Raw genomic sequence first — 22,518 nt, 5'->3', positions numbered from 1 at the left:
CTACTGTTTAGGAGTCTGTGGTACCCTGGGACTACAGACAACAACTGAGCTCCGAGTGAGTTTGAATGATACTAAACCATTGTAAACTCAGTCTAGAAACCAAGGCGTTGAGCAGGCAGTTGAGTTCACATGGGTCTCAGCCCCATGGTGTAACTGTGAGTTTTAAACATTAATTTCCACAAAGAATATAGTCTTTATTTAAAATAAGTAACAAAAAGTCCTAATTTGAAGAACATATATATTTATTTTTTAATCCTCCCACTTAATGGGCACAACGTAAAGGTATATGGCACACCTTTTGGGTGCAGAACACAACTACAAGAAGGATTCTACCTAACAACTGCAAACATTGTAACCTAGCTGTTTGTATCCTCACATTAACCTGAAATTTAAAAACAAGAATTCATGCTTAGCACTTACACAATTAATTTGAGGGGGAGGAACTGATTTTTCTCAGCATGGATGGCGGGTGGTGATAATAAAAAGCAGACTAACTCTAGTTATTTTGATTATTATATGAAACTCTATGCAGACAATGCACCCATGTGTTGCTTACCCCAGGGGCAGACCCCTCCTCACTCTGTGCTTGTACATTGCTGTGGATATTCAAGATCCCAAAATTTAACAGTGGAAGTGGACACTAACAGCCAGGTCTGCTGATTTCCAGTTCAGTACCTTTCTGTGCGCAACATGCTCTGACTGACATATTTGTTCCTGAAAAAAGCTCAGAAATATTAGGTGAAACTTCCAAACCACTGTGTAATGAACAATCAAAGCAGCACGATCTGAAATGTAAGAGTCAGCCAAAAGGCCTACCAGTCCATTTGGTCCTGTGTGTATTAAATTTCAGATCATTTCAGCCGAGAGGTCTGGGTGACATGTGTCCCTTCAGAAAATAGAGATTGCTGGAGCTTTAATAAGGAGAAAATTGTTATTTCATTTTATTAACAAGAAGCTTGTATCATACTGAAAAATTCATTGTGTTCGGCTTGAATATTGTATTCATTATGTTTCCTAATCTGTGTGATTACTACCTGTGTAATTTGATGTCTGGCATCTGCTATCGGAATTCTTTCAGCCCATTATATTTCCCATCTTTTTTGGTAATGGAGGATAAGATTGGGACATGGAAAATTGCAGCCTAAGGCAAACTGCAACCAGCCGGCAGCTGGATGGAACAGCAAAGGCTATGACGTTACATGGGGAGCCTGAGCAGGGCGGCCTCCAGGTCTATGATCTGCTATGACAACCCTGGGCAGTAAATGGCATTGGCCAGTTTTCCAGTGTGGGGATTGGCCATTCCTAAATTATCTCCAATAACTCAGGCTGACATATCCATTAAGGAAGATTATTACGATAAAATATGTGGGGTGTAAGTGGGCAGTGTACCGCCCGCTGATTGTTGCTTGGTCTTTAGAGGGTGACATGGATATTGCAATAAAACCAACAACCTCACAACAAATGATTTTTAGGTAAATATTAAGTGTAAACATACAAATCACAGAACAACAACAACAAAAAGATGCAACTATCCTTTCCTTTTTTCTCTGTTTTAAGTACAAACAGCCATTTCATTTAACGTACATTATGAGGTAAGTGGTATATCATAGCAGAGAGAGAATAAGCATTGCATTCAGGTATACCTATGTGTAAATCAGCGGTTCTCAACCTGTAGGTCGCGACCCACAGGAACTGTATTAAAGGGCTGTGGCATTAGGAAGGTTGAGAACCACTGGTGTAAATCCTAAGTCTGATCCATACTTCAAGAAAATAGAATCCTTGTTTCATTGATTTAAAAGAGGGGCTGTAATAGCCACAATACTCCCCCGTTTATCTTTGGGTTTGCTCTCTGACATTTCAGTTACCCATCATCAAGCAAGTCTGAAAATATTAAGATGTTTTGAGAGAAGAGAAATCACATTCTTGTGCTTTTATGATAGTATGGTATTATAATAGTTCTATTTTATTATTGTTTTGTTACTAATCTCTTATGCCTAATTTATAAATTAGACATTGTCATAGGTATGTATAGGAAAAAATATAGTATGTATGTAGGTATGTATGCAAGGTTCTCTACTATCTGTGGTTTTAGGCACCCACTGTGGGTCTTGGAATGCATCCTCCTGGATAAGGAGAGGGACCACTGTGCCTCCTAGAACTGTTATCATGTTAAATTACGTTAAGTCATATACGAGCATGTATGCAGCCTTTCTATTCAGATGGTGGATCATGGAACATTCTCAGTAATTGATTGATTTGAATTATTTATTTTACTTTTGCATCCTAGAGGCAAGTGGGGCATCAATTCCAGAGCGTCTACCTCACATTTCACTGCTTTATCTAGATGAGACAGCAAATTCCCCAAATCAGTCCTTTCTTTCTACTCCTAAGACACTGTCAATGTTGTCAGAGGCCAGTCTGGCCATTTGATTAGAGGTGCAGGCTCTTCAACCTTCCAGACCTGGATTTCGACTGTATTTTGCTTTTTCCTATCTATGCAGTTTCCTAATCTCTTTAAGCCTCAGTTTCCTCCCAACTCCACCCTACCTCCACATGATGGGGAGAATGGTGGCATCTACCTTACAGCGTTGTTACAAGGATTAAATGAGTTAATATATAAGAACTGCTCCGTACAGCACCTGGCACATATGTGTCCCACATATCTTCTTTCCCTGGATTTGTTCTCCATGAGCTCCATAACAAATATTGGGAAAAACAAGGAGCATTACTTTTCCTCCATTTCAAAATAAAAATCTTCCTTTCCCACCCCTGGTGACAAAGGTGAACCCCTATGGAGCCAAGACTGGAGGCATAGCGAGGACCAGCTCTGGCCTGTTCCTGCTTAGGACCATATGGCTCAGTGAAGCCTGCACAGAGGAGCCAGGGCAGAGGGGGATGGGTTGTTGCAGCCTGAGTTTCACTGGGAGAGCCTCCCCTTCACAGGACAGCCAGCCCTCTGCACCGACCTGTGCTCTCTTGTCTCACTTCTTTCTGTCCTCAGGAAGAGGTTGACATGTTCATGCTCTGTGCTAAAAGCAGACTTCCTTTTGGGGACTTGCAAAGGGGCAGCTGGATGGCTGTATGGCCTTTCCCCACCGTGCCCACACCAGTTCAAGGAAGAGGTCCAGATGAAGGCTTATGAGAAGACAGAATTTTAGAGGGGGCTCTAGCAAGGACTAGCTGCATGGCTCTGAGCAGGCTCTTTAAACTCTTTGGGTCTCAGTTCCATTGGCTGTCAAGTGGGGATAAAAACAGCACATACTTTTTGCAGAGATGCTTTGAAATTAAATGAATGAGGTATATTATGTTTCTCGGTACAAAGTCCAGAAACAGAAGAAACTGTAAATGTGAGCTTCCTTCCATTCTACTCAATTCTATTGTGTTTTGTTCTATCTTTTGCTGTAGAGACACATTTTTCACACATTAGTATTCCTGAGATTGGTTTGTGACTTGTAATTGACACAATGACGTGATGAAATACAGCAGAAACTACCATTTATTACTGACCTACTATCTACAGGTAGTATATAAATGGTCTATCTTATTTTCCATGAATTCTTTTATTTAATCATCCCAAAAACCCCACTCTATAGATGAGGAAGCTCATGTTCAAAGTGGTCACACAGCTGGTGAGAGCTGGAGGTAGGACTGACTTCAAAGTCAATGATCTTAACAGCCCCAATCACCCATAGCAGTGTCACCAGAAATTGTAAAATAAGGGTGATGTGTCTGCTCTTTTGTCTCTTTGTCTCACCTCTTTCACTAAAGATCACCTGCCTGCTCCTAACACTTTGAGGCTGAGAAGCCTATCATAGACACGCCAGGTATTCCTAACAAATTCTCCTTTTTTCACTGTCCACTCGAGTCCATTGGCCTCATGATCTGGAATCAATTGTCTATCACATGTGGTTATTACTCTTTTACCTGGTCTTGAGTAAACACTTGTAACAATAACAGTGAGTAATTATATAGGCTCATTACGTATCACGCGGTATTCTAAGCTCTTGGCATAAAACTCATTCTACCTGACAACAACCCTATGAGCTAACTGGGCACTACTGGCACCCTAGTTTCACAGATCAGAAAGCTGAGGCACAGAGAAGTTAAGTACTTGTCCAAATAACATAGCTGGCAATTAGTGGAGCTGGTCCTGGAACCACACAAACTGTCAGTATCTGCACAGACTGCCTTTGTATTTCTCCTGCAAAGAGTCATCCTGGGGATAGAACACCTAACCAAATATATTAGTCTTCTGAAGACATAGTTGTCAGGCCAGGGACAGGTTTAGGGATTGGGTAAATGCTCTCCAGAGCCATTAATCTTGCCCTTAAATGGCTTTTTGTAGCAAGGATCTTCATCTTTTAGATAGTGACGTGTCTCTTCCTTTCTTCATGACATTCCATGAGACTGAAGCCATCTTTAGGGCAGGAACCACATCTAGGATATCTATCTGCATCTCCAGGACCTCACTCAGGGTTCCTGTCTAGTTCAGGCCCCATTGTTCTCTACTGGACAATTGCAAGCATATCCTCTTGTTTCTTCTTCCCCAGTGTCTCACCAGCCCCTGCCTCAAAAACATCCTGCTTGATGTTTCTTACAAAGGCTATTAAAATGTGAAGCTGGTCATACACTCGCCTCCTTAAATTCCTCATGGCCTATAAAAGTTTCTCTGTTGTGTTCCACAGAGCATGGTTGCTCTGTGAAGTACAAAAGGATTTAAGCAGAGAAAAAAATACCATGTATAGAAAAAAATTTTTGATGAAGTTTACTAGTATACACAGATCTACACTATTAAGCACATTTATATAGTTATTATGATGCAATTATTTACCTTTAAGACATGTGCATGCCCCAAAATACAAGGAAGTTTTATGAGAAATAATATTACCATGACATTTCAGAGGTTCAAACTCAATGTGGGTACCCAGGCAGCATTTGCCTGCTCAGAGTTACGGTGAATATTGTCTGTCTGACACTTGAAGATGTATTACACATCCTGTCTTAAAATTTCAATATATATTTGTGATATTACCTAGGGATGACTATCTATGAAAGCTATTCAATAGAATGTTCAGTGATGATGGACTCAAGCTACTGAATACTTGAATGTGGCCTATGCAACTGAGGAACTAAATTTTTAATTCTGCTTTATTTTAATTAATTTAAATATCTACATGTGGCTGGTGACTATGGTATTATGAAGCACAACTATATGTTAACTATGTGAATCTGCATTTGGTCTTTTCTTGCAGTAACTGAGCTAGGTGAGTGACCACTGTTTGGTGTCTCATGTAGTTCATGCTGGCATCCATTTGACAAAATAGGCTCAACTCATGTTATTTTCTGCTCTGCTAGAGTCACATTGAAGGCTTCCTTGTTCTCCATGTGTCCTCTGCTATTTCTTTCCTTGTTGCCTTTGCTCATTTCCCTGCCTGCCTTCTCCTCCTCATACTCATCCTTGAGGTTGTCTGCCATCACAGCATTTCTGTTTTTTGCTGTGTGTACCCCCAACTCTTAGAGAAATGCCTATTTGGTCCCATTGCTAATATCATCATCTATATATGAAGATATTTCTTTTGTGGCACTCCTCACAATGTTGGCATTTTTGTCAACCATCTTTTGTAGATTAACAGCAATAAGATATTCGAAATTAAAATAGTTCTTGTCTTTTGCCATTTCTCCTAAATGCCAGGGAGCAGAAGAGCAATGGCATATACCAGTGATCTATCAGTGTATAACAAATTATCCCAAAATTTAGCAGGTTAAAATAACAAGCCTTTATGATTGCACAGTTTCCGTGGATGAGAAATTTGGGGGTAGCTTATGTGCTTAGGTGGGTGGTTCTGGCTCCTACTCTTCCATGAGGGCATTGTCAACCAGTCACCTGGGTCTGCATTCATCTGAAGGTCAGACTGGGGAAGGATCAGCTTCCAAGTTCATTTATGTAGTTGTTAAAAGTTGTTAGTTCCTTGCTAGCTGTTGACTGGAGAATTCAGTTTCTCACCACAGTAGCCTCTTGATGGGCTGCATGACTGTCCTGACAACACACAGGCTGGCTTTACTTAGAGTGAGTGATGAGAGAGAGAGACAGCATCCAAGATGGGGCTGCAATCTTTTGTACCAAATAAGTGACATGCTGTCCCTTTTGTCACATTGTGTTGATCACATAGACAAACCCTGGTGGAGTGAGAGGGACTACACTGGTACAAATGCCAACAGGTAAAGATCTTGGAGGCTGGTTGCTATCTAACTTAATGGCACATTTGTAATGCGATTCTTACTTGTGTGTCTCAGGACCCCAGTTATGGTGCTGGAATCTGAGTGAGAATGCTCCCCAGTGTCCCTCAGGTGTCAGGCCCCCACAGCCATCTCTCTCACAGAACATCTTGAGTGTGATCACAGATGAGGAAACTCTTAGGCAGAGGTGGAACCTCTGAACCTCCTCTTTGTCTTTGAACGCCATCTTCGTCACCAGATGACATTACCCTTCTCTGGCTTCCCCTTAGCTATTTCTCATTGGCCACAGTCAATACTCCAGCTTCCCCAGCCATGAAATAAGGATGCTAATACTTCATGAGTTGCCCCATAGGGCTGGTATGGGCCCAAGAAGAGAATTCAGTAGAACCCAGCATTTGCTGTGCCCATGGTGCAGTCTCTGGTGGGCCTAACACACTCCTTGTGAAGGCCACCGCTGTCTTCACACCTGCTTTCCCTCCACCACGTAGCTCTCTCCTGGGCCACACATTGCTTCTATATTAACAAATCTGATCAGCTTTTTTCTTTTTGTATCTTTTTATTGCAGCTAAAATTCCAAAGGCTGCAGGGGGAAAGCTGCTGAAAACACCACAGGCCCTGGGCCTCACTTCAAAGTGGCTTTCATCATTCTTCACACGCTGTTTTCAGAACCCTTGTCTGTTCTCTCCCAGGAACCAAATTCTCGTGGAGATTTTCCTCAGTGATATCACTATGTACAGAACTCTGACCCTGGACATCATGTTTATATCTGATTTGTACTTGTCCACATGGCTCATAAAGTTTATAAGGGGGTTAGAGAGCTTTTCCTTGCTCATAAATCTTTCCCTGTGGCCTCCGTCTTAGAGTGGGAAAGAAGGAGGCAGGAATGAGAGAGGAAGGGTGCGTGAGATCCGAGGAAGAGCTGTGGTTAGAAGGAGGAGGCGCCCTTCTGTGCGCTTCTCCCCTTAATTCCCCTCCCTTGGGATCAGTTGGACAGTAGAGCAAAGAGGACACAGGTGAAGGCCTGAGAGCTAAGTGCCCTGGGCAGGTCAGTTAAATGCACTGAATCACCCTCTTGACATCTGTTAACTGGGGATGATAACGGTCCCTGTTCATGAGGTTGTTCTGAGGATAAAACAAGATAAAGAACAGAAAGCATTTAGCAGGGGCATAGAAATCAGCGAAAAATGCAATACATTTTAACTGAAAAAATTAGCCTGGGCCTCCTGGGCTATCCATGTACTCCCCCATTCTGTCTCCCAGGCCTCCTGAACTGATCACCCAAGTTGACAGCTGAGGTGATCTCACCCTGAAAGCCTGACTGCTCAGAACTTCTCTCTGAGATGGGCAATATGCCACCTACAAGCCCCTAAAAGCACTAGTAAGAAAATCATTCTTTTCAGACATTATTTTTGCATTTCCAAAGCTGAAATTGGTTCTATTTCAAAGTAGATATACTATTGGGTACCACTTCATGGATGGCTACATGAATGTTTCTGAATTTTAGGAGGAAATATTCTGAAATTTGAAGTGACTATTTCATACATACTTTCTCTCGTTCTTACCCCACTTGAAGCAGGAAATATCTGCAGGCCAGTGGAGGTACACTGGAAGAATAATAGATCAATAACAATTCACCACTGGTCACACAAATTCCCTTGGCAGTTTCAACCAATAGGGGTTCAAGAAAGTCATTATAGGATGTGTCTACCCAGGCAAGGCAAAGGAGAAAAGATTGTGAAATTACGTTTTGAATTGCCTCCAACTAGCAAAATAGGTAACCTGGAATAAAAAAAGAAATTTGATTTCTGAGTTATTTACAGTCATCTGGAGGATGTTCTCATCTCTGAAATTCAACCCCACTCTCCCTCCCCCAAACTGCCATCCTTCTCTGAGATATAGCCAGAGTGATCTTTTAAAAATGCAAATCTGAGTAGCTAAGGCTATTCATAAACCCTGAAAAACAAAACAGCTGAACATGGCCTTCATGCCCCAGCAGTATTGGGTAGTTTCTTCACAGCCTTCCTGAGCTGAGCTCCCACCTCCAAGCTTCACATGCCCTTCCCTCTGTCTGTAAGCCCTTTCCTTCCTCCCTTTGTCTGGTTAACTATGGCCCATCCTTCAGTTCTTGTCTCATAGACCGCTTATTTCGGAAGCCCCTCTGACCCTCCCCAGCCCACCTAGACCACCTGAACTGGCTGGGGTGTCCTGGATACACACCATATTCAGCTTGGTGGCCCTTTATGTGACCATAATTAAAAAATCCCTTGCATATTCATTTGTATAACATTTGTGTCTCATGTCTGAATGTGCTTTCTCTTTCCTACCATCTCACTATTCTGAACAGAAATAACTAGATGGTTAATAAACATCTTCTTCATGAATGTCTGAATCCCAAAGTCAGCAGACACCCACCCATTTTTCCATCATGAAGTGCCTTGATAAACAGAATGTGTTCTGCATTGGAATACTATTTGATGAATCCGGAAAGTTCCCACATTGCTTCGAATCATAGCCTTTTAGCAATTGAAAAGATGCTGAATTTTATTAGTCCAACCCCTTCACTTTATAGATGAGGAAACAAATGCACAACAAAGTTAAAGTCACTCAACTATTTCACTACGGAGGCTAGCACGCAGTCTTCAAATTTTCTGTCATGAATGCTTCCTATTGAACTAGCAGATCCTCAAAGTACCAAATAAACACATAGTTCAGGCAGAACTGTAATAGCAAATGGTCTATACTGCCCCCCTGCCCCCCATCACTTGGCCAGCACCTGTCCGTCCCGGAGAAGAGAAGCCTTCATTATGTTATCACTCTCCCCTTTTCTGACACCACTCAGGGCCTTTCCTTTGAACTTTGCGTTGCTGTGGCAACTGCTCTCGTGGCCATCGACATCACTGCCCACAATTGCCTATGCTGAGGAGGATGGCTGCCAAGCAGATCATATGCAATTTTTTTGAGTCAAGAAGGCTGAAAGCCTCAGATCAAGTTCAGATTATTTAGAGGATGTGTGTGTCAGGGACACTTAGCATCAGTTTCGATGGGAAGGCAGATAAAAGCTTGATTTAGGATGAAGGTAGGGGAGGCACAGGGTGACTCAGCCTCAGAGCTTGGAGAGCTCTTCCAGAAGCTCTTTGATGTGAGCAAAGCTGTTGGAAGTTGCGTAATTCTTGTTAATTCTCGTTGGCGGTCCAGGCACAAAGAGGTCCAGACACAAAGGCTGCTCAAACAATAGGGAGAGCAGCCAAGTGCACAGGGGGTGCTTGTTTTGGCCTTGCTTCCTTCCCTACTCGGCCTCCTCGTCATCTTTCCCAACAAGCCAGGACTCAACATGTACTTCTTGTCCCAAATAGAGAGGACATTAGTGTCACAGGAGTACATTTATGAGGCTGTCAGGCTTGGGATGTAATAGGAGGTACGAGGAGTTTTATATATCAGCACAAGGTGGTCATCTCCATTATAGAGACTAGTCGTGGGGTTGCCTGGGGCGAGTTCTGATTGCTTGGAATTGAGCTCTCCCATCTCAGGAGAGAGAAACAAATGCCTTACAAATTGGTCACATCCCATTTAGCTCATAATAATTTACATCACTGACCCCCAGGGCTAATAGGCAATATTTTTCTTCCCTTTGTTTCTTCTCCCCATCCCTCAAGTGACTTCCTCTTTTCTTTCCTCTTTCATCCAATAGTGTTGGCCTGACTGTTTCTAGTTTGCTCAAATTTCATTTTCCTATTTATTTAATAACTGTTGTGTCTGCCACCCCCAGATCTTTCGCAGTGTAACACCGTGCTACCCGTGCCCCCTCACAGCCTGCTCTCCATCAGCTTTGCCTAAATCAAGTTGCTGGATCAGTCCCGTGTGTTCACAGGATAATAATTTTCCTGAGCCAGACAAAATGGTGTAGAGAGTGTTGCTTTTTCTGCTTCAAAGGCTTCAGAGATTCCTTTGACCACAAAAATGAGAATAGAACGTAATGGATACACAAGAGTCCCACAATGGCAATCTCCCTGCTGGAAATGTTCGTGAATTACCTGTAATTTACCTCAAAATGTACCATATGTTGGACTGCATGATGCACTTTTCCTTTTTTACTTAAATGGACTGCTATTCAGAATGCCTTTTTTTTTTTTCTTGATGTGGAGCTAGATGTTGAGAATAGGTTGGGGGTAAATGCCCCGTAGAAGCTTCACAAATTAAAGCAGGCACATGTTATCATGTGAGTGCTTTATAGAAGGGAAAGAAAACAGAGTTAGGTGCCTTTCCCTTCTTAACACACCATCAGCCTCATAGGTCCAGGACGAGAAGATTAAAGACACGTTGGGATGGGAGAAGGCAATGAACCACTAATTCGCCAGTTCCTGTCATGCGTTTCCTGCAACGGGACAGAAATGACAGGCCCCTCCAGGGCTTGATTTATGTTGTCAGCGGACTTGAAGAGTGACTATGCCAAGACAGAGGGAGGGGCCCACTTTCTGAACATAGAGGACATCTTTGCTTTCTGCAGTGTTCTGGACATGCTGAAAGCCACGTGCTCCCTCCCTCGTGTTCACCATGACACCTTATTTTGTATGTGGGTCAGAACGTCCGTGTCTTCGAATGAAATCATTTGAACAGTATCAGAATCTTAGGTTTCTCATCTCTCTGGATCTGAACAGATGCCAAAGGGGGACCACAAACAGTGGCAGACCTTATTTTCCACCCAGAGCCATGGCCTTGTCACTGGCTGTGGCACATCTGCGTGTTTGAAGGGAAATGTCATAATATTGCTAATCAATAGGAGGAGTGACAGGCCCATTTGTCAAAAACAAGCCAGCACTGCAGCTGTTGTGCCACTCCACATCTTCCTCTTGGGCTTTGCAAAGGGAAGGCCATGGAAGGGCTTGCTCTGGGTCTGGGGCAGCCCCCTCCTGTGGCGAGGTCTATGGAGAGCAGTTAGGTGAGAACAGTGGGCCGCCTCATGGCTGCTCTGCACCCAGGCAGGCCAAGCAGGATGGCAGTGCTGGAGAAGAAGCATCAAGTTTCCAACAGTGGCCTGTCAACACAACCAGACATCCTGCAAGGGGGAAAGAATCTTCCGTAGCGGGAAGTCTATTGACCTTTAATCTGGGGAGTGCTGTGGTTGATGTATTTCTTAAAAACTGCAAATGTTTTCTGATGCTCCGCTGCTCAGAAGATGAGCAGGTCATCTCAAAGAAGGAGTGAAGTGAAGGGGTAGGATTGAGACTCAAACTTAATGATGATTTTCATCCTTGCTCTGCAGAAAATGTAACCATTGGGTGGAACGTGGCGGCAGGGCAGTCTGCACCCGTAGCCCGGTGCCATATCAGCTCCCTTGGGCTGCTATAAACCTAAAAGGGCGGGACTGGCTGCAGTCATATCTGTCATGATGGGGCCTGAGTGTGGGCTGAGATGACAGGCCTGAAATGTCTTTTCCTAGTCCACCAAAATAATTTTTAACTTAGGAAATTAATCTTAATCAACTTTTGAATCTCCAGTTTCACTTGGCTCAGAATTTCTTAGGCTTTTCATGCTTTGTGGGGGTTCCCCTAAACCAATAATTTTGTTTAATTGGTTCTAGGGAGCAAAAGTTGGTATTAACAAAGAACACCTTTAAAAAATCTATACCTTTTCTTGTCAATTTGCAATTTCCCCCATTTACTTCTTTTTGCTCTTAAAGGGAGGTGTTATTCTAGAAAATGGCCCTTTTACTCAAGGTACCCCCAATCTTTGGCATTAGAAAGCAAATAATATCTAATTTAAGGACAAACACAGTATTGATATTATATTGTTAGTTATATATCTTTCAGAAAAATGTGAAAGCAAAAAATACATCAGGAGGGAATATCTTGCCAATTAATGATCCAATCTTAAGGTCACTGAATGAGTATCCAAATTCAAAAATCATCAAAAAAATTGCTTGATTAAGTAAACAATCCCATCTCCCCCTGGGCAAGCGATATGAACAGAACCTTTTCTGATGAAGACAGACCAACGGCTTACAAACATTTGAGGAGATGAGTTTTAAATACTACAACACATTCTCTTCCAAAATAAAGCACCCTGATAAAACCATTCCAGGCACGTGAAATTCGCAATTCCCCTGAAGGTACAAATATTGAGTAAGAGGACTGATATTCGAAAACAATTAAAATACCCAGGCATATAGATACAGTTCTCCGGCCGTTTACATGGAAGACCAGTGTCATCCTAGAGATGCTGCCTCTGCCAGAAATACTTCTGGGGAGTCTCTCTGTAGAATTCACAGTCAGAAGCACATTCTTGAATATCTTCAGTGGTGATAAGTTATCGGTTTTCATGTCTTTTTTTTGTTTTTTGCAGTTTTCTTGGCCGGGGCCGGGTTTGAACCCACCACCTCCGGTATATGGGGCTGGCGCCCTACTCCTTTGAGCCACAGGCACCACCCTAAGTTATTGGTTTTAAGGGTAATTGGATTTATTTTTCACATCTATAAGTCATTTCAGGAATAATCAAAAGTAGGTTACTATGGTTTGGGTCAATGACAGGGTGGAGATGTGATAATAAGGCTTATAGGAGTATTTCAGAAGATGATTTTAGAGGGAAAGCTGGGCTGTGATTTGCCAGGGCTATTTGCAGGGCAGCCTTCCAGGGTAAGGGACCGATGCTTGTGCAGGATCTTGTTCTGGCCCCTCATGTGCTTTTGAATTTACTTTGTTTTCTTCTCTTTTGAGGTATGTAGTTATCCATGGGATGGTAACCTTTGTTTTGTGAATATATTCTGGTAAGTTTGTTCAAACAAAACAAATCCTCATTGATACTGATACAATGAAAAAGCATAGACTCTGAAGCAGAGACAAGTGAATTTGACCCCCAGATTTGCCACTCACATCCTGTGAGATCTCAGAGCAGTCTTATAAGCTTTCTGTGTGGCTCAATTCCCTCATCTGTGACATGGGTTGTGTGGATTTCTAAGCTAATCACTTGGAACAATGCATATAAAACACCCACAACGAACTGACGTATGGCAGGTTTTCTGTTCACATTAGTTCTTGCATCTGTTGCTTTCAGTTTTAGGGATAAGGGCTTTTGTCCAGAGGCAGGGATACAAGTCAACCTGACAGTGACCTAGGGGTGGAATAGAATGTGCTTAATGTTTATCTTAACCGTGAAGTATCAAAGGAAAGGACACCATAGTTTGTAAAGATGTCTCTAAATGACTTTTCTTTCCTCATGAGTAGTTCTGGTACCACTTACTTAAGGCTGTCAGTTGGGTTTTTTCCCTTCTATCCCCTAATTACTGCTCATTCCTTTTCTTGCTTCTTATTAGTGAAGGCTCATGGTGGCCTTGCTTAAGATCTCCGAGTGGAAAAGAATTTCCAGCCAAATATTTCTTCCTACTCTGTCATAATCAGCTGTGTTTATCTTCAAAGGAAAATTTCCAAGATTATGGGGTACAGTGTGGTAGAAAATGGCAGAATGAATGCCAAGGAATGGCCCAGTTCTTCTTTTGGCACTTGTTTTCTTCTTTGACTTGTCTTCACACTAGAAAAACTTCCTACATCTCATTTACTTCCAGATTATAGAAAATAATAAGTTAGTTTAACCCAACTGAAGGCACTTCTAGTTGCCCTTTTGCATGTCAAGCCTGTTCTAATCCATAGGTCTCCTAATAGGTGACTGTTGGACACAATAGCATTTACACCTGGGATAACCCCTGTATCAAGGGCTTGGTGTTGAAGGGAGGGACCAAGTATGCAATGACAATAGATCTTTTCTATGACCTGAAGGAATATTCCAAAGTAGTCCTCCTCTCCCCAAGTGGAATTCTTACCCACGAGCAAACTCTACTGATGTGCACTACTGAGAAAAGGTTTCTGAACTTTTTAAGATGTGAAATCTTCCAGACTGGGAAATGAACAAAAGTTGCCAACTTGTTTCATTCACATAACCCTGACCAACCAAGTGGTAAGTGTTGTGTTGTCAAACACTAGATAATTGGATGTAGTTATTGGCTACATCCAAGATTAGCTTAGGGGAAAAATGTGGACGATCTAGCATTCTGTGTACTAACTTTATTAGAAAAAATATGTATGGAGAAACCTCAAAGCACTCAAGCTAGACCTCCCATTTGATCCTGCAATCCCATTACTGGGCATCTACCCAGAAGGAAAGAAATCCTTTTATCATAAGGACACTTGTACTAGACTGTTTATTGCACCTCAATTTACAATCGCCAAAATGTGGAAACAGCCTAAATGCCCACCAACCCAGGAATGGATTAACAAGCTGTGGTATATGTATACCATGGAATACTATTCAGCCATTAAAAAAAATGGAGATTTTACATCCTTCGTATTAACCTGGATGGACGTGGAAGACATTATTCTTAGTAAAGCATCACAAGAATGGAGAAGCATGAATCCTATGTACTCAATCTTGATATGAGGACAATTAATGACAATTATGGTTATGGGGGGGGAAACAGAAAAAGGGAAGGAGGGAGGTGGGTGGGGCCTTGGTGGGTGTCACACTTTCTGGGGGCAAGACATGATTGCAAGAGGGACTTTACCTAACAATTGCAATCAGTGTAACCTGGCTTATTGTACCCTCAATGAATCCCCAACAATAAAAACAGAAAAAATATATATCTTTTGAGGTTAAAATTATATGTGTATAGAAGGCAGTGGCATGATATACTGGACAAACACACATGCACATCAACTTTGGAGCCAAACTTTGTCTGACATTATTGTGCAACATGTCATTACCCTGAGCCTCAGTTTCCTTATCTGCAATATTAGGAAAATAATATCTGCCTATAAATGAATAGCCCGTCTATCTCCTTTTGGACACTAGGTTTCTTTCCTACATTGTAATAATCAGCCTTTCCCCAGCATGTCCGGCAAAATGTGGGAAATGATGAGGTTATATTAAAATAGTTGATGCAAGTTTGCAGAATCTGAAAAAGAATCTGTTACATTTTTAGAGTCTACTATTAGTCGGTTTAAACCAGCAGAACTATCAAGTTATAACATTTTACAAGGATCTACTGTTATTTGGAAACATGTAGTTTGCTGAAGAAAACTTGAAAATTGGAGTCTGTATTTGTTTTATTCTTAGATGGGAACATTCCCTAGGCTGGATATGGTGGCTCGGGCCGGTAATCTCAGCACTTTGGGAAGCCAAGGCAGGAGGATCCCTTGAGGCCAGGAGTTTAAGATTAGCCTGGTCAACATAGCAAGACCTGATCTCTGCAAAAAAATAGAAAACTTAGCCAGGTGTAATGGCACAAAGCTGTAGTCCCAGCTACTGGGGAGGCTGCCGCAGGAGAATAGCCTGAGCCCAGGAGTGCTGTGAGCTATGGTGCTGCTGCTGCTGTACTCTCACTCTAGGCAACAGAGTGAGAACCAGTGTCAAAAACAAATTTTTTTTCCTAAACTGTTTTTACTAGAAGACTTTTAAAGAATTAAGTTGAACTGGAAAAAAAAAAAAATGGACTAGGAATGAGAGAAACATAGGTTTAGCCCCAGGCTATGCTTTGGTCCTTTCTATTAGGGAGACCAGGGCTAAATTGATTGCTGGGGCTTCCTTATAATTGTACTGCTAAATTGATTGCTGGGGCTTCCTTATAATTATTTCTATAAATGCTGATTCCCAAGGTGAATGGAGCAGTGACCCTGAGGTTAGCTAGAGGGCTGGAGTACTTTTCAAAAGAATATCTATTTTCCTTCAACCCCTGTGTGTTCTTATTCCAAGCCATCTCCTAACCATTGGATCCTGAGACTACCCTGCCCACTGCCACAGAGCAGCATCCCTACCCAGAGCTGAGGAAGTGAAATATAAGTCCTCTGATCTGATTTCACCCAAACATGCCTCTATCCTTTTTCCAGCTATCAAAAGACTTTGCCAACAGTGTCCAAACTTTGTTGTACATTCTCATCACCTACAGATCTTTCATGAGATCTCTTAATTGGTACACCCCTTACCAATTAGGTCAGATATCTGGAAGTAGAGCGCAGGCATTGGTAATTTTTAAAGAGCCACGGGTGATTCTAATGTGCAGCAAAGTTTCAAACCATTGGATTGGACTTTACAAACTTCAAGAGGCTCATGAATATATTTAAAGCATCTGGCGCGTGGCCGATGTTTAATAAGTGATAACTTTTTTTCTATTAGTAAGGAAGTTTGACTATAATGATAATAATGACAGTAACATTAACAATAGAAAGCCCTTTAGGGCATTTCAGTTTATTCTTGTCCATCTGCTGTTTGCTCTAACCCTCACTGTTCTCCCATGAGATGAACACGAGTACATGAGTATTATCTTTTCCATCTTACAAGTGAGGAAATTTAGGCTTGGAAAGGGTAAATGACCTCGAGCAGAGCCTGGCCCAGAGCTGTGTCTTTAGAATGACGTGCAGTGCTCTTCCCACTATTCAGTACTGCCTCTGTGTTCCAGGAGCTTCCATCTGGTGCGGGAAGATGCATTCATTCATATAATTTATATAAATGTTGAGAATGCACCTTAGGTAAAACACTGTGTATTACTAATTATAATCAGTTGAGACCATATTCAGAAAGAGAGCATATTTAGAACTGGGGATCCACACTCACTGTCAGCCTTTTAGTGAGGCGGCTGGGTTGGAGAGATGGTAGGGCCTCCTCCTCCCTGAACCTGGCCCAGGGAGCAGACATGCCTGACGTCACCGTGCAGACATAGCATGGAAAGCTGAGTAGATCCGAGCCCAGACCTGGCCTGCTGAAGCCTTACCTCTGGGGCAGGGATGGGGTGGGGTGTAGGGTAGGTCCAAAGAGCCATGTCCCTGCCTTCTCCCTAGATCAGAGACTCTGAGGAAGCAGTCTCACAGAGACAATAGGTATTGTGATATTGTAGGGGAAAGGTTACTTTTATGATATCATGTTTTCTTTGATGATTCTCTTTGATACTTTGTTAAAGTAAAAATTACCTTTATGTTGTTTAAACATTTTCCATTGTTAGAATGAAGCCTACTTTGATGTGTTCTTTCAGATAAAGTTAAAATTTTCTAGGTTTGTTTCCTCGTATTCCCATTATAAAAGTTATTAGAACTGTTACTGAGGCAGAACAGAATTGAGAGGCCACTCTCGCTGTTCTCCGGAACTGCTGCCTTCTCATAGTAAAGCTTGTTCAGAGCTGAACTCTGCTGGGCAGTGACAGGTGGCCAGACCCTCTTTGTGCGGTAACAGATCAGTCTTTCTCCTTCCTTTGGGGAGGGAAACTATGAGGGTTTAGAGAACCACTAGAGGTGTCGGTTTTTGTACCATTTGCTCCCTTGCAGGAGGAATCAAATACACATGATGATAGGGACATAGAGCTCCTCCTGCCTCAAATGCCGGTCTGCAAATGACCTGGGGAGTAGGAGCTGTGAACATGAAGCCGTGAAGACAGCTGTGGACAGGGGGAGGCTTCATGGAGGGTTAAGAGTCGACACAGGGCCTCAAGAAAATCACGAAAATTCCATTTCATGAAATATCTTCTGATTCCCTGAGCCTGGGTATATGTGGTGGTTTTTAGAATCACAGGGATTGGTTCTGATCCATCTGATCTAACAGATTACTAGGTAAGCAGACCCTGCTGCAAACACCTTTTCAGGGACCCACCATCATGCAGCAGGTGTGTGCTCTTGCTGAGCCAAGCTGGCTAAACACACCCTTTTGAGAAATGCGACTTTTCACTTTTGAAATGTAGACTAGAATGAATTTTGCAACTTTGAAGAGAAGAATTCATTGTATCACCATGTACCAGGACGTCACAATGCTGCCTTTAAAAGCAACAAAGCACAGATTTCAGTCTGAGCCCTGACATGTTTTAGTGTGTGACTTGCGACACGTTACATGTCCCCTCTACAGCATAATTTATTCCAGTAATGTGAGGTTAATGGTCACACTTATTTCAAAGGGTTGTTCTGAGATTTAAGTGAGATAATGCACGCATATAAAGAGCCCAGCATCTGAGGTACAGTATGTGCTTAATAAACATAGTAACATCTTTCTTTTTTTTCTTTTTTTTTTTTTTAGGGGAAAACATTTATTTTTTATTTATTTATTTTTTTTATTAAATCATAGCTGTGTACATTGATATGATCATGGGACATCATACACTCGCTTCATAGACCATTTGACACATTTTCATCACATTGGTTAACATAGCCTTCCTGGCATTATCTCAGTTACTGTGCCAAGACATTTACATTCTATATTTACCAAGTTTCGCAAATACCCCTGTAAGATGCACCGCAGGTATAATCCCACCAATCCCCCTCCCTCTACCCACCACCCCCCTCCCTCCCCTCCCTTTCCCACTTCCTCCTATTGTTAGGTTGTAACTGGGTTATAGCTTTCATGTGAAAGCCCCAAATTAGTTTCATAGTAGGGCTGAGTACATTGGGTACTTTTTCTTCCATTCTTGAGATACTTTACTAAGAAGAAGATGTTCCAGCTCCATCCGTGTAAACATGAAAGAGGTAAAGTCTCCATATTTCTTTAAGGCTGCATAATATTCCATGCTGTACATATACCACAATTTATTAATCTATTCGTGGATCGATGGGCACTTGGGCTTTTTCCATGATTTAGCAATTAAGTCACATCTTTCTTTAAGGCTGCATAATATTTCCATGGTGTACATATACCACAATTTATTAATCCATTCGTGGATCAATGGGCACTTGGGCTTTTTCTATGACTTAGCAATTGTGAATTGGGCTGCAATAAACATTCTGGTACAAATATCTTCATTATAATGTGATTTTTGGTCTTCTGGGTATATACCTAGTAGAGGAATTATAGGATTGAATGGCAGACTTTACCTCTTTCATGTTTACCTGGATGGAGCTGGAACATATTGTTCTTAGTAAAGTATCTCAAGAATGGAAGAAAAAGTATCCATAGTAGTTTCAGCCCTACTATGAAACTAATTTATGGCTTTCATATGAAAGCTATAACCCAGTTATAACCTAAGATTATGGGGAAGGGGAAGAGGTAGGGGAGGGAGGAGGGAGGATGGGCACAGGGAGGGTGATTGGTGGGATTACACCTGTGGTGCAGCTTACAAGGGTACATGTGAAACTTAGTAAATGTAGACTATAATTGTCTTAATATAATAACTAAGAAAATGCCAGGAAGGCTATGTTAACCAGTGTGATGAAAATGTGTCAAACTGTTTATAAAACCAGTGTATGGTGCCCCATGATTGCATTAATGTACACAGCTATGATTTAATATTAATAAAAAAATAAATAAACATAGTCACAGTGGTTATTTTATTATCATTACCAGGACTCTGAAATTCATTGGCCTATGGAGATGCCTCTCAATAGTTATCAGGACTAGAACCGCCTAATGATTAAAAAACTTATTTTTGTCAGTTTTGGATCTCAGATTTCTTTTTTTCTTTTTTTGACCTCCAAGAGATTTGTCACCTTGAATGAGAAACTGAAGCAGGTCTTTCCCCCTTTATTAACATTCCATCCATCTTTCAAGTCCCATTTCAAATTGCATTTGGGGAAATTGGGGAACACTTTATGGAGGAGCAGGTATTCGTCTCTTCCTCTCCGCTCCCACAGGTCTTTATAATTTTATTACCGCATTTGTCATATTCTACCCTGTGCTGTAGTTACCTGCCATCTGTCACTTTCCCTACTCAGTAACTTTCCTGAGGGGAGGAGCAATAGTCCTTTCATCTTGGAGTCCTTCCCAGCGCAGAGCAGAGTGCTTGGCACACAATACATGCTCAGTAAATAATTATTGAATTGCAATGATCAAATTTTTTAAAAAGACTGCTTTATAATCATTCACCTTCCCATTTGTCCATTGACTTTTCTAACTGGGAAGGATAATTTTGGGGGTTGCCATGAAGCAAGCCCAAGCTCCATGAACTAAAGATAGATACAGTGATTATCATTCTTTGATCTTTGGTACCATTCCTCACTGAGATGGAAACAAAATACAGAGCTGTGACCTTGAACAAGCTTGGAGACTCTCTGGGCCTCAGCTTCCATATTTATAATAAAAGTGAAGATCTTTGTCTTTTACTTAAAAATTCTTATTATTCCTGGCTTCTATATTTAGATATAAAGAGGAATCATGCTATTGTTCTTTATACTTCCTTTCCCTCAAAACAGTAAGTTGAATAAGTGAGGGTTTTGTTTTTTTTTTTACTACTATATTCCTAGAACCTAGAACAGTATCTGGCTCATGGTAGCAGCCCCCAAATTCTTGTTGAATAAATAAATGAACAAATAAATACATTTAGACACAATTTAGGACTATTGTGATACACTGGTGGCTTAGGAATAATTATAGTCCTGGCCTTCCAAAATTCCTTATTCCTGGGAGACAAACTAAAGCAAAATGTACACAGAGGAGGCAGATATGGAAAATAAGATCTGAACTCTGCTTGGCCTTTTTCTACATTGTGGCAGGAGCTACATACAATGAACTTGTAAGTTAAATCCATCTATACCAGTGCAATTAATATTTTGTGAGCAACAACTCTATTGTACAGAGGAGTCCCATACGATGTGCCCATTAAATGTTAGCACTACCCTCAGTTGTTAGGGCCAAACCCCAATGCCTCCTAAAACACGAGTACAGTAGAACATCTGTAAGCTGACCACCCAAGAGACTGTAACAAACTGGTCACCTTGCGGAGGTGGTTAACATAAGGAACTAGGCCTACCGTACTGATACGTATGTACGTACTGATACGTACATGTGGTGCATGTCCAATCTGTGGAAATGAGGTCAATCTAAGGAGGTGGTCAATGCAGGAAGGTGGTCAGCTATGGAGGCTCTACTGTATTTCTATACACTCTCTGGGAGCGGTCACAGCTCCTCACTGAGAACCACTCATTTGTTATGATGGTTGGTTTAGCCTATAGACAGAGATCACTGCACACTTTTCATCTGCGCTGTAAGAATTTATATTTTATTTTTTATTATAAAATTAAAATTACTATTATTTTATTTTATAGTATCAACCCTCATACTTTCTGTTGCATGATAAGCCAGGTAAAAAATTATGGCCTTGTGGAAAGTTCTGCCCTTCGTTCACTGTGAGGACAGAAACCCCAAAAGGAGCTTGGCTCCAGTTCCCACTCCCATTTCCTGGGGAGACAATGACCAAAGCCAAAGCAGTAAGCTGTGAAGAAGCTGCAGGGGAGTTGATACAGAATTGCCATGAATATCAGATTGATATTAACTTTGTCCTAAAAGCCTTGACTGATGCAGCACTGTTGGCCAATTTTAAGCTCACATTTTCCTGATATTGATTAACCTTGGTCCGCCTTATCTCATTTTGGTTCCAAGCTTTGTGGACCTCACCTCACATCTGTCTCCATCCTGGTGGGACCTGAGATGTTGTGAGTTAACACTCCCTCTTCCCTAGTCTTCATGTTTCTGCCATGTGGAGGGGGCTTTGCTGGTGTAACACTCCTGATCAGCTCCACAGGGGTGGTCTGCAGTGGCCCAGGTGCCCCGTGAATGCTGGATAATTACTTATAATTCTGAATGATGGTGTCTAAGTCAGTGTTAGGAAGCTCACTTGCCACTGACACAGGCCACATATTCTCCAACATCTGATTTATCAATAATTATAGTGATATTTTGGTCTTTTTGTGTTTTACTTTTTTTTTTGTTATTTTTCACACGGCTCAAAATTTAGGAGAACACAGGAGTCCTCAAACCTGAGCCCCAGACTTGGGACTTGATTCTTCAGAGACAGCATTCATAAACGCTGTAAGATTTATAACAGCTTTAGGATCGTCAATGCCAAAGAATTCTACCTCATCCTAGCATAGTGTTGGTTGAGGATACAGATTTAACTCCATAGTGATGGCTTAGCCAAGTTAAAATACAAGCTACTGTGGTGCTAGCCCTCAATGACGTGCGCAGGGCTCCTGGATCCCCTATTTTATTGCTCCATCATCCACAGGGAATTGTCTTTGTATGCATGGTCCTAAATGGCTTGCTACCAGGTTCACTGTTTTAGCAGGCAAGAAGCAGGAAGGAGAATGGGAAAGTAGGGGTTTGTCTCTTTTCTTTAAGGGGACAGCATGGGACTTGTCCCCATCATTTCCATTTACATCTTATTGTACAGAAATCAGTCATATGGTCACACTAGCTGCAGTCATATGGTCACACTAGCTGTGGAAATCTAGCTTTTATTTTGGGAAACCTTGGACTCAAGATACAATTAAATGAATGTGGAGAAGCAGAAAGAATATTGAGAGATGTGTGACTGTTTCTGCCACAGTGTCCCTG

The sequence above is a fragment of the Nycticebus coucang genome, chromosome 11 (genome assembly GCF_027406575.1).
Source record: "Nycticebus coucang isolate mNycCou1 chromosome 11, mNycCou1.pri, whole genome shotgun sequence".
NCBI lineage: Eukaryota > Metazoa > Chordata > Mammalia > Primates > Lorisidae > Nycticebus > Nycticebus coucang.
This window is presented reverse-complemented; position numbering follows the sequence as displayed.